Genomic DNA, 18161 nt, shown 5'->3' on the forward strand with positions numbered 1-18161 from the left:
TGTTTTTTTCATAAGTTAACAGAGAAAATTTCTATACGAGAATTGTTTCTGTTTTATCTGTGAATAATAAAGAAGGATGAAGTATTAAAGAGAAACTTTTGCACTGTGTTTCCACGCTAAAACTTTCAGTTGTAATTTCAACCTGATTCCACCTTCAACCCCCGTCTGAAGGCCATTCATGCCTCTTCGCCCAACTTTCAACTGATGCAGTGCCTGAAAAGTGTGTGACGGCAATAAAAGTGCACAAAAGAGAGTAAATGAGTTGATATTCTGCAGATGAAAGCTTCAGGATAAGTATTGAGGCCATTTCAAATGTTTCTCAATTCGAAAGGGCGAAAACGTCAACGATTTTAGACGGTTTTCTGATATGAAAACCACAAAATCTTTTCTTATATCAAAGAATTATGGGTGTTAAACTAATTCTTTGACTTCACAGGGTCTATTTTCATTCATTAGCGGAAAATCTGATGTAAAAATTCCCAAATTGGATGACATTTTTCAATCGTTTCTGCGATTTCGAGGAATTTACTATTTTCTTTGTAACCCCTTGATTTCAAAAGAAGTTGATCCAACAAATAAAATTATATAGTTTCAGTGAATGAGCGAGGAAATTTCACATTTTCTCACTTCACATTTCATTTCATCCAATCCAACTGCTCTAGAACTATTTGCTCTTTGTTCTAGTTAACGTTTTCGGGTGAATTATTGGCATTAAAGCAAAGAAAACATTAAAATCGTGAGATGGAAAAATCACACGAATTTGAATGGTTGACGCAGTGTTTGTATTCGCCGCTAGGATCGCAACTGTGCTCGAATCATGTCCAAAATAACGACTGTGTCACCCCGAGAATATAACGTGTAAAAGGTAAGTTTAGTGTAAAAAGCAGACGACTTAGAACACTTTGATCGGAATGCCAAAGAAGTTTAGTTTCGAAAGCTTTCACTTGTACAATGGCGTTTTATCTATTCGCGCTGAGTTCAACTCTCTGCATCTCTGTCCACTGCTATTTATCACAATCCGGCATTCTGATAGTGAGTTTGTGTGTGTGTGTGAGCGGGTGGCGGAAAAAAGAGGCGGAAGGGCGATGGGGTGGGTGTTTTCGGACGCCATGAGAGGGTATATTGCCATGGAAGTGAATAACGGAAGTGAAGCGATTAAACGAGAAAGTGAAAAGCTCAACATCATGATGACGAGTAAACAGTAAATGGAATCGAGGTGCGAAATACAAATAAAGTGACTCCCCCTCGTCCTCACGTGAACTTGCGGTGTGTCCTCGGCGGTGAAAGGCACCATCCTGGGCATCGTGAGTTGCACACTTGGCGTCCCATCTCTCTCGCAACAGCGCGCGTCTTCATCCCAGGCGCTGGGCGAGATGAATGACTAAACGGACCGGAAAAACACATTCCATCATCTGCAAACCATGGACATCGTTTATATCCTGGACATATATTGCATAGACAGTGGGTGGCATGTGGCGTCATTTGCCAAAGCGGCCCTCTCATGCCCTCCACACCACGGCGGCGAGGATGAGCGTGGAGGGAACATATGCGATTTGTGTTAATTCCCACGCTGGAACGTATAATTGAAACCTGTCCGCATTATTGTGATTTATGTTAAGCCATTCATTCCAATAAAGAAGGAACGACACGGCCAGAGAGACCAGCCAGCAGCGTCGCTTGCATGAGGCAGCAAGAAAGTGGCCCAAGAAGTGCTGCATGAGACCGAGTGAATAAGTTTCGGAAAAGAAACTCACTCTCCCGCCGCCGACAAGCGTCGAGCGCCCGCAATATTATTTATATATGCAAAGAGATAGCACGAGGTTGGGAAGTGATTGTACATTTTGCAAGAAAGCAGGAACCCCCAAGTTGGCGGAACAGAGCCTTGTCCCGCTGTCCCACCCCAAATGCGCCTCGCAGTGAGAAATTAGGCGGAGTCGAGCTGGGACTGAACACTTCCCTCGAGGATTTTTGAACATTTCACCACGGCAGAGATTGACGCAGTTTTCACTGTGCCGGAAAATTTCCTCCTTCACAATTGTTTGCATTCACCGCCACAATGCTAATATTCCCCAATCGCGTCTTCCACCCTTCGCCCATTCCTCGGCTGCATTGCAAAATTGTGTGTTGCGAAGAACAAACATTTTAGATGGAATTGTTGGCGGAAGAGATCTCGGGAATATTATCAGACACAATTGCAGCCACTGTACAAAGCACTTATTGCAATTTAATACGATATCATGCGGTAAAAAGGAGCGAAGGAGGAACGGCCATGAGTGGCGGGTTTCAGATGAAAAGCAGAGAAAAGTGTACTTCGACCACCAAGAGACTTGGAGGAATATTCCTCATAGAAAAAGGGGGGAGAAGAAGTGCAAGGCAAATAGTTGAGGAATATTCTAATAAGAAGCAGAAAGACGCTTACTTTCAAGCGAGACATGAATCACTATGAATTAAGGACACAACTGAGGGAGTTTTCCAGTCGAGATGTTCTGAGAACAGGTGTGTATTTTCTCAAGATCTCTTGATACAATTTCCCCGCAATATTTGACCACCAAACACGCATCTAAAGCTCCAAACTCCTAAACAACTTAGTCATAAGAGGCCGAAAATGAAATTATTTTAAAATATTCACCATATTGAGTCTCTCGAGATCTCATGTCCTCCTTAGCGCATAATTTATGGGCGCCTCTTCGTGCTCTCGACAGAGGACTAAAGCTCTCACCCAAAACCATCCAAGGGATGGTTTGAGGAAGCAATAGAAACTCAAACGGAATTGATTTAAAATACACTGGCAACATCTTAGCATAAATACAGGATCCCTTCCTGTAATGATTGAGTGAGAATCTTCCCTTTGTGGCTTTTTGCTGATCTCTGTGGGAAAAGCCAACCCGAGGAGATGAGTTTTGGGGCGAGAGGATGAGTCACATTATGTCATGTGTTTCCAAAATGGGGAGTGTGAGATGGAGTGGAATAAAATGATGATGTACCCTTTTTGAGTCAATGGCACACTCTCTCTCGCCCCTTATTGCGACTATGCATTAAACATTTACCATCGTCCGGTGAGGGAAAGCTCTCGGTCCTCCTTCTCTGGGGTGGACCACAGGCAAAGGAACTTTGGGCGAAAAAAGCTCACACAACGCATTATTGGCTATCGTCATTCAATTGGAAGGGAGCAGAAATGCTTTGCCTCTGCTGTTTCCCAACTTGCCATCACTGAGCAAAAGTTCGGCAATTGCGAGGGCGAGAGAGAGAGAGGGAGAGGGACAGAGAGGGATGAGGAAAGTCAAAACGTGAAGGATGAAGAATGAGGTGAGGGAAAGTGTGAGAAACAAGGGAGAGATAATATGCCCTAATTCTGCACACCACTTCAACATTTTGAGACTATTTGCACTCTAATTCCCAAATTAGAGTTATTCCCTCAGATTTCCAACCGATATTTCTGTGAAAAACCACTTAAAACTGCTTTTTTGGGTGTCTTTTCCGACCATAACCTAAAAATATCACTAAAAAACCTTAAGAAACTCTGTTTGGAAGCATTCTTGATCACAAAATTATCTCTTTTGATTTGCTAATGAACTCAAAACTGAGGATTTAAAAATTAAAATCGTACAGACAGTTTTCTGAATCAATATTTTTGAGGTTATGTTTGGTTTACTGCAACTTGCAGTGTTTTTTGGCATCATAGGACCAAAGTAGTAAAGTTAATTGCATTCAAACACAAAATTCTGCTAATAACTGGCGATTTCTGCGACTTGAGCATAAGAATTGATGTTCTAGAATCCGAACTGTTTCGGTAAATCTGTCCTTGATTCTTTACATAACCTAGAAAAGGATTATTATGATTGTTTCTTCGTAAAAATCAAAAGAAATGCAAAAAATAGGGATGATTTAGCCGTGAAAAAAGCACTTAAGGAAGGATTATTGTGAGTTTTTGAACACTTCTGCACTTCTTAAAACTCCCACTGAGCTGTACACCACTTCTGACTGTATTATCTCCCCCTTGGATGAGAAGCATTCACATTTTGGGCACATTTTTCAGACTCTCTTCTCATACACAATAAATCTCTTTATGATATAAAAATTATTATTAAATATACTAAAGAAGAGACGCTGAGAAAAAAAGAACTCATATCACGATGTCGATTCACCCCTGAGGAATAAAAGAGCGACAAGAGAGCGGAGATATATACAAACATTTACGCATTTTTGTGCAGAGATGTGTTCAGAATTTAATCAAGTGAATAAAATATTATCTATCTGTTTCTTATAGAACAGGGGGTTGGATCCAACACTATATGCATACATGAGCATATTTCATGACACACGAGGTGCCTTGAATTTTATTCCACACCCATTTGGAGAATCTTAAAAAGGAATGCCTTCACACAAACTCCGGCAATCTTGATAATATCCCCTAAACATTATGGCACAAAACCCTTCTCCGCTCACGTCTCACAAACTCCTGCCAAGGGCGCCTGGCTGTGGGGATGACACGGGGTGGAGCCCTGTCTCGAGCGCCCCACATTACCATCTTTATTATTATTGTTTATACGATGTAGTTAATATGGCAAATCAAAATATCTAAACGTGTAAAGCATCTGATATTACGAGAATTTCACTTTCTTCAACTCCCCATTGGCCATTTGGGGGCCATTTGGCAGGGGCTGCGAAGGTGCCAAAGTGAAAAAAATGCGGGCGACATTGAAAATTATATACCGACGGGTTTCACTTTTCTCCACCCCAAACTTCGCAGTCAAATGGCCCAATTTGGAGACCCGAAAGTTACCCCGGATGCCAGAGAGAGAGACTGTGTGAATCATCCTTATGGTGCGATATTGCTGAATTTCACGTGAATGTCGACCCACTCGTGGAGGAAATAGTTTACCCTCGAAAAAAAAAAAGAAAATGTATATTCAGTTTGGGACTTTCTAGTTTCGAGAGGGAGATGATTTGTCCTAAAGCGTAGCTGAAAAGTTCATGTGAATCACGAAAAGCGGTGGCTTTTCAGCTTAAAAGTCGCAATAGTGATGCCTCTTTAGTATTCATTTGGCGTTTGGGGCATCAAATCACTACCTTGTCCAATGTTTTGTATGCACAACAATGGGAACAAGAGAGATGTCGATGATGGGGAGCCGATGAGACACACTTCAAATCGAATTTCACGTTAAACAGCATCCGAGAGAGGGCGAAAGAATGGGAGAGGCGACAGCCCAGGGAGGAAGACGGAATAAGAATGGGGAGATAAAACAGACGGGTGAATCGTTCCACTTCAATTTTATCATTTGATGCTGTCGCACAATGTAATTCCCCTGCTAGACACACTGGGTGTGGAGGATTCTTTCGCCGGGAACTCCCCAATCTCATCCCCTGGCGCGCCATGGCTATATGTATAGCGCCAGGGGAGCGCCGAGTGTTTGTTTGATTTAAAATCACAGTTTTCTTAAGTGGAAAAACGCCATTTCTCTCCATTCCACCTTGCCGGCATTATGATACCCTTGGGGAATCGATATGCCATCCATTCATACACCTTCTCGCCGCCCATAAAAAACCATTCCGGCTAAACTCTTTGTCCAGGGATCATCCGGGGCCGTGGCTGAGAGGATGTGGCAACCGCTCATGAATGGGCGACATATTTCAGAGAGCCGAGCAAGGCGATGCCGAGGCTGTAACTCACTCGGGCGTGTTTGTTCTCTTCCGATTTCTATCAAACAATTTACACCATCGATCCGACACCGTGAATAAGGTGAGAAGAATTATCACAAATTACATCACATTCCCATTTGATGCAAAATGGAAAATGTCTCTCTGGGGGGCGGTGTTGCCGCTTATCGGCGCTCCCGATCGGAAATCCCTGATCAATGTTCAATTTCAAATTTTCAGCTTGGCAACGAGGGATTTTTTTTCCGGAAGAAAATGGAGTGTTTAACACCTCCAAAGTATAATTCTCAACGGCCAAAGGGTTGCATAAGACGTTAAAATGGGTCTCTAATTAGAAAATTCTCAGTAAACTATTTTCAGAAACCTTATATTTCACGGAATGTCTTTTGTATTGAATTTCACTCAATGCGGACGCTCAATATTTTCCAGTAGAAAAAGAAAGCTCTGTCAACCTTTTGATGGACATAATATGGCTTTTGCAAAGCGTATCACTTTATTTCATGGGAAATCACTTTTCAATGGTATCGGAGGTTATTGAGGTGAAACGGGTCAATTATTCTGTCATTAATAAAATTGTAGCATCAGAAACATTCCTCAAACCTATTCTGCCGCTGCTTCAGTGTTGTTTAGTATGACGAATGGTCAGAAAATGTTTCTCCAATTGACATGATAAACGGGGTCGAAAGGGGTTTCGGGTTGCCCTCCTGAACTGAGGCGGAGGAGGTGAAAAGGTATTCAAAATAGCCGCGTGAATGGTGTATAAAATTGTATTGGATGAAAGTGGCATGTGGAATTGAATAAGGGAAGTTTTTTTTTTAAAGGGATGCCAAGTGGAAAGGGGGGCAAAAGACATCCCCATAAACCCCACAGGGCGGCAGGTATGAGAGGAGTACAAAGTGGTGGATTTTGGCCATCAATCAAAAAGTGTGTTTTCACACACCATTAATTACGTTTACATTACATTCCGCATATATTGGAAACATTTGTGCCATTGAGCGCGCAGGCGAACACAGAGAGCCTATCCATCCGCAACTTTTTACACCCCATCCTCGCCCACAGAATGGTAAATTGTCCCTTTTCGGGGGAGATGTGACGACTGATTTGCATATAGATTGTGACGATGAGACTTTGGCGAAATGATCCTTTTGCTCTTAACGTATTCTCTTTGAATGAAAATGGAATTGCCGTTTCCACCCCAGGAGAGAGCTTTTTGTCTCCCATGCGATTCTTTCATCCCCCTCGATGGCTCATCGTCTGTTTGTCCTCCGCCAGGACGACGGCGTGTGTGTGTGTGTGTGTGTCTTTCTGTGACCAGCAGAGCGGAGTCCATTATTACTTTTGCAATTGATTGAGCCACACAGGTGACCATTGAACCCTTCAGTGGTTGACCGACACGACTGAGAGGAGGGTGTGCGGAAGATGAAACATTCTCCTTGTCAAGGGTCACAAATGCCTTTGTTTACAAGCTCCCCGCACCCTCAATTGGCCCAGAGTAATGTGATTACGATTATTATATGGCCATCTTGGTGGATAATCCTCTTATACACATTCTAGATAAGCCATATCACTCGACCCCCAGACAAACACACACACACACACACACACATATTCTGCAGCTTCCCGCAAGAGCGATTGTTGGCCACACGCCGCAGGGGAGGGAGTGCCAGCGCCAGGGATTTGCGGACACACGCGAGATTTGTTGACACTTCCATGGCACAAATCATAAGCACTTTGCCCTCTGTTAGACTAATCCACTTCCTTCCGCACACTTTACTCACATTTGTCCGCTGTGGCTTTAAGAACCCAAACAGCAAGCCCATAATTGGCTTCATTGTACTCTGGCTGCAATCTCCTTATTCACTCACAATTGCTGATACAGAAGATAAGTTCTCTATGGAGTACTTGCAGTTTCTGATACACAATGACAGAGAACTCGAAATAACCCACTTTTACTTCCAAACTTCGAAATTCTTCTGCATCTTCCACTCGTATCTTTCGCATATCCACAACGACACGGTCCATCACACAGTAGACAGCGAATTTTCTCATCCTGACGCACATTTTTCTGCTCCGACGGAACTATCAAATCGGAGCTTTTCCCGGAAAACCGTGCTGCAGGTATCATTAGCAATTGCAGCAGTAAAATTGTGAGGAACACTTTTCTTTTCATCACTCTTCCGTGCTTTGCCGTGCGACAGATTCAATAAAAATAACGTAATTGTTACTGTGCAAATTGAATTTATACTTTAGTGGCTTGTTAGTTTGCATATCAAATAACTGGGCGATAAAGTAATAAAATTAGAAATGGATTGTGAACGTAAAAATGTATTTTTTTTATTGCTTTCTCATTAAATTGCACTTTTGCATCAGATCGCGTAATCTCAATGCATGAGACGCATCACAAATGTGATTCATACGGTCTGAGAAATGCGCTATTTTATCTACAAAAGTGCTCCAAGATTTCATTACATGAATTTCAAATGGTTGAACTTGGTTGTATTGCTCCGTACTGAAAGCTGATGCACGCGAAAGATCCTGAAATAAATAATATAAAGCTATGAATCAATAAAGTCAATGAATCAAGTCAATCTTACTTGAATATTAAACAATTTTCCTGCATCTTCCTTTGCTGTCTCTTGCATATCCAGGTTGGCACGGAACATCACATAATAAGCAGCGTATTCCCGAATCTTTCTCCTTGCGAGGTATTATTAATTTCCCTGAAATTTCTCGAGGAGCTGCAAAGTCGGACTTTTTCTCGGAAAACTCCGCTGCAGTTATCATTATTAACTGCAGCAGCACAAAGAGAAGGAACACTTTTCTTTCCATGATTTCACGCGTTTACACTGCGATGATTTTAATCACAATGATAAGATTGACGCGTCGCAAATTGAATTTATAGGCAATGATCACTTGAGTCTGTTTACTTACACTATCACTGCAATTGATTGTGGCGATTGAGCAATTACAAATCGCCGGAGAATTTAATAATTCACTTGAAAATGCACCAAAGATTGTCACGATTGATTTTATATTAAACCTTTGGATCACAAATTCTGACAAATAATCTAATTCAGCAATTTGATGATTAATCGCATGCCATACATTTGGGGGTTATTTTGGACGCTGCAAAGTACGGATTAACCCTTTTTCGAGTTGCCATAATCCGTTGCCAAATCAATTATTCAAAAGCCACAGGGCGAAAAACTAGCACAATTCTCACAACCCTTCGCACGATGAAAGGCGAAAAAAAAAGTTGAAATAATCCACTACATGAATTACTCACCGTCCTAATTAGTGTTTCCTATTATCTCGAGAATCTCGCCTTCACGTGTGTGTGTTTGCGGTTTTTCTGGGGGTCGAACTTGGGAGTTCTCGGGCCAGTGGCCATGCGGAAAAAGTGGGAAAACGAAGGGGCGAATTGGACGGATATGCCAATCGATGGGATCAATCATTTCCACTTCATTTCATTCACCCCAACACGATTGCTCCGCACCGATTAATGCCCAATATTTTTCTCTTTCATTAAGCTATCGTCATCATCGTCATTCGTCCTGAAGTCTGGGATGGCTGATGGCGTGCGGGGGTGGGAAAGGGGAGCCAGAGGTCAGCAATTGCCGAATGCCCTCTGGCCGCATTCGCACTCGGATGGCCTTCTGGATGAGCAAACCTATCAGCAGTAACAAAATTTATTAGTGTCAACTCACTGATCAAATACCAAATGCAGTCGGTCTGAAACTGTCAACTTTACGGTCAACAACCAAGGGTGGGCATCCTGAATTCAATTACCATTGGAAATATGTGTAATTTACTCTGCGGACACTATAATGCCATTTGCTGTAAATGATTGAATTTGCAATAATTAAAATCTCCCGCACCATTGCACAGATCGCGCGTAATCTTGGCACATAAAGCTGCAGAGCAAAATCATTTGCATCGCGCATTTTCATCTTGAAAAAATCCCACTCTAAATTCGCAGTTTCAACCTGTATTTATTTTGTATACTTTCCATACAATTTACTTTATATTGCGAAGAAGAATATTTCACAGCAGCACACACAAAGTGCTTATCACTATTTTGACCACTTTGGCACTGTTATCTCTGATGTGTGACTATTCTGGCGTCTGCGAGTTCCACGATGTCTATTTCGGAATTTATTTCTTTCAATTTGACTTCTTCGCTCATACTTGGGTTCATCTCTAAACGTGAAATTGCGGGGCACTTGAAATTGCGGCCTCTGCAAAGAGAATGTGTACAATTTGCATATGTCGTTCTCATTGTTCATTACAAACATTTCACATTAGGAAAAAGCGGGTCAGTTTTTACACTCATTCACGTAATGATGCTTCATGTTTTTTCTCTCCTGATTTAATTTAGATTTGGCTTTTTGGCTATAAATTAGAGACAATAAACTTCTGCGGAAAATTCACTTCTTTTTAAGAATTCACAGATTCGGAAATACCTCACGAAAGTTCATGATTTTTCGGCACACGTGATGGCGATTCCTGCGATATCCTTCTTGGCACGGGGCGTTCATTACGGTCTCGGTCGAAACTTGCAGAGTGACAAATAGAAGCCACAGTAAAATTATGCACAATGGTTTGAAATCCATTTTTGCAGATGTCTTTGCACTTTCACAAATTTCCTCAAAATGCTTGAGCAAATTTGGATTCTCATAATTTATACACGTCTTATCAAGCTAAATTATTTACTTTGTGAAATTCTATTTATGGCCGTTGTTTAAGACAAGAAAATTCGCGAGAAATTTGATATGAAATCACTGTGTAGCAAAAAAATGTATATGAAATCTAGTACATCCGGTAAAATTTCCCAAGTTTATCAAATTTCTAGTTTAAACTATCCCGCTTTTCCGCTTCCTTATTTCACAGTTGCAGATATACATTACCTAATCGATGACCATTTGATATCTAATTTTCCTGCAATTCACTGGATAGTCTTCGATCTCATTTCCTCTTCCACACGGCGCAGTCGCTATTGACTCTTTGGGAGGCTTTGAAGATTTTCTTTCATAGGAATCTTCATCTGATCCTGATTCTGAATCCGATTCCGAATCCGAATCCGAATCAGATCTCGATCCTGATTCATCCGATTTATCCCAGCAAGAGCTTTTTCTTGCTTTTCTGCACCTTTTCTTTGATTCAGTCACTTCTAGAGTCAATAGGAAGAAACACAGCAAAACTGCAAAGCACAATTTGATATTCATTTCACTCGCGTCTTCACAGTGCCACAAATTAAATCACAATCACTGTGCTGAATGTCTAGGCATTCAATTTATACACAATATCACATCACTCAATAATCACTGAGTAAAATGTTGTTAGTGATAATCTTATAAAAAATAAACATTCGGAGGGAAAATCCAGAATTTCGGGTGATAATTTTTGTGTGGTAAAAAGCGTTTTGTGATAACATAATTTAATTGTATGGTTAATTACGCGTTACAAGCGTAAATTGTGTCTTTTTTGGGCACTTCAGGAATCTTAAACGCTGAAGAGTGCAAAAAAGAACTCCGTGTCAAGGCAACCAGCTTGACACTTTGCTGTCTTTCTCAGCTTCTCATCCTCACAATGCGCGCCTCTCATAAAAATATACGAAGAGTCTCTCCATTTCTATTCACTTCAGCGAAGAGTGGTATTTCTTGACAACTTACAAATCAGTTGGGAAACTTTCCACCCGACTTGCTCACCCGCCCCAAAGCGCTCCGCCTTCATCAGCGCGAAACTTGTCCGTGCGCCCTGGTGTGAGGGATGATAGTGAAATAAATACAAAGTGCCAGGTACAAATGATGATTTATGTAATAGAATTTCTATTGAATTTAACAAAGATAGGCACAGTGGAGGAATTTCACGGTGCAGAGTCAGGATGGAGCGAATTAAGTCCAATTATTCAGCACTATACACTCGAGGGATTACCCCATGGTATTCACCTCATTGTTTGAGACATGCTGCAATATTGCGCAAGAATTGATATGACTTGGGGATGGGGATGTGTGAGAAAATGTGACTTATTTGCATAATATAACTCATTGTGAGTGTGTATATCCTATAAGTTAAATTGTTGTGCAGTGCCTCGAGCGCTGGCGGACGTCGTGCAGCAAATTGAAGGGTTAACTGCAACTTTCCACCCGCTCTGCAGAGCGCCCCCAAATCCATGGCAAGGGAGTCCTTATCCTGTATTTTATTGCTGTTGTTCTTGCGCCTTCCAGTGGCATCATTTTCACATGGATGGAATTAAGGCAATTGTGCAAATTGCCATGCTTCAGACTTCAATATTTGCCTACTTATTGCAGCAAATTGTTGAGGCTGTGCTGATAGATATTACTCGAGCATGAGCTCCTTCAGACACGATGGAAATTCATCTGTGAATCGAAAGGACCTCAGCAGAAGGCATTTCGCCATGGCAATGCGCCTTTTCAAGTGTTTATATAGAAGCCAATATAATTGCCTATAGGGTAGAGCGGGGCGGATATGCAAAGTATCGACTTATGATTAATTTTCCAAATAGATGAAACGTTGAAAGGAAATTCTATTCGGCTTTGATTATGAGCAACGACTATGAACTGTGGTTTTCCCACAGGATTTCTCATTTTACGATATTTTGTACAAAATTGCCCCACTTTGGGGCAGTTTTAGACTCCAATTCAGTTATTTTTACTGCAAAATCCTAAAGAAATTATAAAGAAAGAATTTAAATAACTGAAGAACATTATTTCAGTGACAATAGATTTTTTAATGGAAAACCTTAATCATTTTTATTGGGATCTCTAGCTCAGCAAAGACACATTTAACGCAAAAATTAATTTTCTTTAATTTTTGCAAAAACTCTTTCGCGAAAATTTTGAAAATCGTCAAGTTTTCAACTAATTTGGCTAATTTCTAGAATATCTTCGCAAGGAATTTCACAATATCTGTGCTAATTTATCAAGACCTGTGATTGTGTGATGGTTTTATTCCTCAGCCTATCATGGCTTTGATGAGAAACGTGTTGCCCCGCTCTTCTCTATATGAATGTTGCTAGTGAATTGACATTAAAGCACCTCAAATATGCAATCATGTGTAATATTTAATAGTAAAATGACAAGAAAACTTCTCACGATTCTGTTGAAATTCGACACTTATGGTGTGAAAGTGTGTTGATATTTCCCTAAATTTTCAATTGGTAATATCCTTCATAAAATATATGCTGAAAAGTGCCATTTTCCCCATCTAATATTGCGCTCCGTGGCGAGGGTAAAAAATATACTGAGCCGTGCTCTCTGAGCGTGTCATATTTCCATACAAACGATATAAACCATATTGAGATTTGATTTATTGCTCTCTTGTTTCCCCCGTCAACCGTCTTAGATGTCTCTCTGTCGCTTTCCAGGCACCGTGAAAATGCCTCTTTAGACTTTTTTCCTCTCCTCTTTCCCACACATATTTCCTGTGTCGCAGACGCGCGCACAAAAAAAGGCTCTTTAGCATTTTGCACCATTTAAGATAAGCTCGCGATGTAAATGAATAAATTTGTTGAGCATTTGATGGTATGGATTTTTGCAGCAAATTCTTGGGATGTTTCAAATATTTGTGTGCCAGCGTTGGCACTTGGGGGGGAGGGAGGGGGTGTGAAAAAGCTCACATGCTTGAGAACATGTTCAGTGCATGTAGAACAATGGCTTTTGCGCCACTCTTTCGGCACGCGTTGTGGAATTTTCTTGGGTGAAGTATGTCGCGCGTGGCTTTTTTGGTCATCTCGCAGGAATTTGCCACCACTAAACTATTGGGGTGATGTGTTCACCCCGACTCATATACTCACGGAATATTTTTGTGCAGAAATTCCAGTAAATGAAACCCGCAGGGTAACTTCCATTTGGTCAGCGAAAGAGTGAATAATTTATCTCCGTGTGACTGCAATTGAAACAATGAGGCCATACAGATCTTTTTTCCCTCTCACTCTCTCTCTCTCTCTCTCTCTCGCTCCCCATTTTTGTGCTCAACCTCAAGAGAACCCTTTTGCCATTTTCAATGTGACATGGGTGAAAAATGTTGGGAAAATTGGAAAATTAATTGACGTCTTGCTACTGATCGTCTGTCTCTCTCATGTCTTCTCACACCACCCAAGGCAAACGAGCTTAATTTTCAACTCCTGGGCGAAGCATCAAAAGTTGAGGGAATGGCCACGAAAACAGATTGTAGAGAGACCGCAGCTAACCAAATATTGGACAGAAATTCATTACGCTGCTCATCCAATTTCCATTCACCGCCACAAGATCAATTTCCAGGGTGTAATCTAATTAAGTGACACACGTGAACTTTCAACCTCCACACTAAAGCACTCTCGGTCCTTTGTGCCTCAATTTCTTCAATTTTTCATCAACGCCAGCGTGTGTTTGTGTCGGTGAAGTCCCTGTGACAGAGCATATGGCCGGGTTAGCGGAGTGGAAATTCAACCCTGTTTCTGGGAAGAGTTGCACATCGTCTAGTTGAGATTTTGTACACAAAGTAGCGTGAATTACATATGAAAAAAGCTTTTCATCAGGGACGGAATTGTCCTCATGAAACAATTTCACAGCCTTTTTCCATTCTCAACCTCCAAATTATCTCTTGATTTTTACTGCTTTTATCCTTTTATAAAAATCACGAGATGACGTACGAACTGCAATGCACATTCTGCCTCCTTTTCGCTAAGTTCATGAAAGCCTAAATATGGCAACATTGGCCAAATATCTATGTATATTGAAAGTCATAATCCACCACTCAATCTGCTGGCAATCTGTAATCACTATCTATAGTGTGTTTATCCACCCCTGGCGGCCCTGCCACGGCCGAGAGCGTCTGCAATGGGAAAAGGTGTGTGTGGAATGGCGTGGAGCGTCATGATTTTGGCATCTCAATGGACCCAACTCACCTAAAATAGTGAAGCATGCGGCGACCGTGTATCAGAAACACGTGCGCTTTCCGCCCAATCACGTTTGGTGGATCAATAGTCGGACAATAATTTATTGAATTTGCTACTTGAGAGCCCCAGTATGATTTCAATGACATTTAAATGTCGATCAATCATCATTTCACTTAATTAGTCGGGATGCATACAACACGGGGAGTCATCATCTGGATTCCATTAATGCGAAAAGGGTGGAAAATGCATTCAGTCGCCCTCACCACAATATAATGCCGCCAGTGGGGTGGTGAGTGCGGTGGGGAGAATGGCTATGGTGTGCTTGTTTGGACGATGCCTTCCGATATATATCCAGCACGGTAGAGTAGCTGCAGATCCATCGGGCTTAGATGTATCATGTTTGTTGCCTATATGCGAAAATGTGCGGGCGTTCCCATTGTTCGGCCCTTGCAGTCACAGCCAGATAGTGAGCATGATTCAAATTAATTAGAGCGAATAATACTTCAATTGAAATTAAAATATATTAACGGCAAGTCTGTGTAATTAGATGCCATTTAGCGAAGCAGCGAGAGATTGCCAAAATGTTGCTCAATTCGTCCGACAGAAGCTCTGTGAGTGCAGCCAGAATACGAAAGCCAGGAGTGTATTTGAGGCGAGAGAGCTTTTGTGCAAATGCACCGTAAAATCGAATGTGCTGTGCGAATTGAACATCAAATTATTGCAAATTCAATATGAAAGTCTAATTCAGGCGCATGTTAAGTCGAATGCAGGCTGAAATGTGTGTGTGTGTGGAAAACAGTGGCATTTGCAAGGATTCTGCAGTGTATTTCTAGCCGAAAGCTGAGATATATTCGGAAGTTACGGCATATAATTTGTCTTGCAGCAACTTGAAACGCTTATCAAGGAAGCTAATTAGTCAGTCCATTCAGTATTTATAAGACACCCGGACAGATTCTGCCATCGATAATTGGCTTTTATTTGATAATTCAATCTTTTTTTCTCTCTCTCTCTCTCTCGTCTTATGAAAGGACCTCGTGATTTATCCTTGCCGTGCCGTAGATTAAAGACAGCACAGATTCAATGAGTTCAGTGATTGATTAAGATGGGGGAAAATGGAGCGAGAAAAAGAGCAAATTAAGCTGCAAAGTATGAGCTTCAAAGGGAAGGAGTTCACACACACAAAAAAAGGCCCGAGTGGAATGGGAGGGATTCCAAAAAGGATGAGAGAGTGGATGGTGTGGAATAGGAAGAGAGAAACTTAAGCCACAATGCGGAGTTTCCTCCAGACCAAAATCATTTGTTACACTTCACAATGAATTTTTAATTGCTTCCACTGTGCTTATTCTAAGTACTTTTGGCTGCATTTTATTCCATTGTAATTGCCATGCCATAATTCCAATTGTGACTTTAAGGGTTTGCCCACTTTTTCTCTGCGGTTTTCTTAAATTCTCAAGGGCTGTTTTAGGGGTTGATGAGTAGGTTTTGATGCGTTTAAGGGGAAAGTCAGTTGTGTTTTCAGATCAATAACTTTGTGATTATTCGATTTTTTCCGCATATTTCCGCCAGAGGGCAGCAATGTAAAGTTTAGAGGCATGTAGAAGTTCCAAGAATATTTCTCAACGGTTAGTTTGGCCCTGTGGATCAAGCGTTAGCCTCTTACTCTTACTTTTGGGAGTTCAAATCCAGTTTGTGGAATATTTTTTACATTTATTGTCCTTTGAATTGAAGTGATTAATAGATTATTTGGAGACATTTTTTCGTCGTTGTTAAAATTGCAATAATTCAAATATTGATTTTTACCATACAAAGTTAAAATCAATATTTTTATATTTGATTGAGACCTTCAGAAATAGGCTAGTGAGTCTCCTTTTGGATGCGTTATTCTTGCGTTTATCCGGTGAGCAACAATATATCTGGAGCTGTTGTGCAGCATGAGCTGAAGAGTCCCTGAGGGCGTGATGGGAAAGAGGAAGAAGTGGGAAATTGGTCGATTCAAAAAGTTGAGTCATTGATTATCGAGGAATACACACTGCCATTCGCATTTCCCTCCGCCCAGAGATGCCAGATGGTTGGCGATGATAATATAACAAACTCCACACACCCTCCCGGCAGGCACAATATGCCCATACAATGTAGGTAGTCTCCGGCGTATGAATCCTCGACGGTTGCACACAATGTGGGGCGGCCCATAGACTATAACGAAATGATTTGACCAGCGAGGCCACGGGCGCAAATGGCTGGGTGGGGCGCTATATAACGAAAAATGATTTTCCACATGTGTAAGGCATATTTGCATTATATCACAGCGCTATATAGACTCGGGCATGGGTGAAGACAACAAGAGTGGAGCAGGAGCCTTTTATGGCTTTTTCGTGGGACTCCCAGCGCAATATCACTCCTTTTTTCCAGACCTCTCGTGCGATAACTAATTAGGAGTGATAGGGATGTTTCCCAAACGCAGAGCTTCAGCAGAAAGCTTTTTGCCAAACACACATGTACATATATCAACTCAAGGTGTCCCTTCTGACGGTGAGGAATCAAATATTGAAATTCCAGAAGAAACCACCACAAGATGTCTCGTGCGGTGGCATAAAAATTTCATGTAATTGCAGACTATCCGTTACACAACATGAGATTTTTGCAAATGCATCCCACTCAGACGGCATGGCATTTAAGTGCTTGAACGTGTGTACAACAATCATGTCGGGATATCCCAAAAGTTTTGTGAATTCACATCTGAAATCTGATACCTTGTGTCTGAACACTGTCTCTATTATATGCAATACAATTTTCAACCGTTCTCCATTCAACTTATGCTGTACATGTGTCGAGGTGCACTTTGTTTAGGGGAGGAATGGCAGATCCCGGGTGAGTTTTGGCCTCCAGAGTATTTCAAATATATGTATTGTTGATTTTGGAGTAGCTTGCAGTGTGAAAGTTTAGGCAAAGATTTAACTATGTTATACACAACTCGCACTGGAGGTTAACAAAGGGCGTTTGTAGCATTAACCTCGACAGTGTGAGGTTTTGTTTATAACTTCTCGATCACGTGTGTGTATGTGTGGGTGTTTATGTGTTTTCAATCAAAATTGTCGGTGAAATTGCGTGAAAACACATGATGGATTAAAGTCATCTTTGCGCACTTTTAAACGAAAAATCGAACCGCCGCTTCCCTGTCTTCACCTATTCGTGAGACTGCAAATGCACATATCATACGAATGCATTTCATTTCGCCCTCACATATGCAGAGAGTTCAAGTCTGAAAGACTTCAATGGGCGTTCGCCGTGGGCGGGAGTGCAGGGAGTGTGAAACAATGCCATATTATGGTGCACACGACACGTTACAGCATCCGGTGTTAGAGTGACAGACAGACACGGAGGCGCAGTGTTTAGAAAAGACACCCAAGCAACAAGAGAGGAAATTCCAGTGAAGAAAATTGTGAAATATCTCTCAAGGATGCTGCCATAGCAATTTCCCATCTTATTCCCCGCCCAAGTCGAAATCACCGCAATTTTGCACATATAGGATTTCCTCTCTGGGAGATTGTCTTGTGCGCGCCGGGTATGCAGCCAATATTTAGCCGGGGTGCGAGGTTTTTCCAAGGGC

At 41.5% G+C, this 18161-nt stretch overlaps 1 protein-coding gene and 1 long non-coding RNA gene across 2 annotated transcripts in view; both read right to left on the minus strand.

Moving 5' to 3' along the window:
• The window catches only part of LOC132262037 (intraflagellar transport protein 140 homolog), a 50876-nt gene that overhangs the window by 9682 nt on the left and 23033 nt on the right, over window positions 1-18161 (minus strand). The window lies entirely within an intron of this gene.
• Window positions 7965-8553, minus strand: LOC132261928 (uncharacterized). The gene is made up of 2 exons (XR_009468441.1): window positions 8250-8553; window positions 7965-8190 (listed from the first exon to the last, which is right to left on the minus strand). It is a non-coding gene; the product is annotated as an uncharacterized LOC132261928 (long non-coding RNA).

Source organism: Phlebotomus argentipes, unplaced genomic scaffold (genome assembly GCF_947086385.1).
Source record: "Phlebotomus argentipes unplaced genomic scaffold, Phlebotomus argentipes genome assembly contig_15, whole genome shotgun sequence".
NCBI lineage: Eukaryota > Metazoa > Arthropoda > Insecta > Diptera > Psychodidae > Phlebotomus > Phlebotomus argentipes.